Raw genomic sequence first — 602 nt, 5'->3', positions numbered from 1 at the left:
GAAGCCCTTTAGTCCTGCTCCTAAAGCCCGTCCCATCCCGTCCCGGGCACCACCTCCGGCTGCGGAGTTCCTCAGCCCTCCTGGCCCACCCCGCACCTCTGCTCCCCACACTGGCACATGTCCTGTCCTTGGCTGACCTCTGCCCTCCGCATGCCAAGCCCTGATCTTCCCTGCCAAGGGCTGTGACCTGCCTGCTGCACCCTTTGACCTCCCACATCAGACTTTCAATCCCGGGATTATGGGTTTGAGTCTCGTGTTGGCTTTTCGTTTCCTATTGACTTTCATTTTGTTACCGTACCTCCTTGCGGCAGTGCCCTGGCCGGCCCCAGCGCCAGCTGCCGGCGGGGCGGGGGGGGGCGGGGCGGGGGGCGGCTCCGGGGCCGCGGGCGGGGCGGGGCGGGGGGGGCGCGGCGCGCAACGAGCCTCGCACACCAGCACAGGTAGCACAGGCCGGAGCCGTCCCACTGCGCATGCGCTGGCAGCAGCGCGGGGGCGGGGAAGCCTCGGGAAAGGACTCACTGCGCATGCTGAGGCCGGGAGCAGCGCGGGGAGCAGAGGCGGAGCAGTCACTGCGCAGGCGCCGCCGGGCCGGTGGGAATCCC

Source organism: Alligator sinensis, unplaced genomic scaffold, assembly GCF_000455745.1.
Source record: "Alligator sinensis unplaced genomic scaffold, ASM45574v1 scaffold831_1, whole genome shotgun sequence".
Classification (NCBI taxonomy): Eukaryota; Metazoa; Chordata; order Crocodylia; family Alligatoridae; genus Alligator; species Alligator sinensis.
This window is presented reverse-complemented; position numbering follows the sequence as displayed.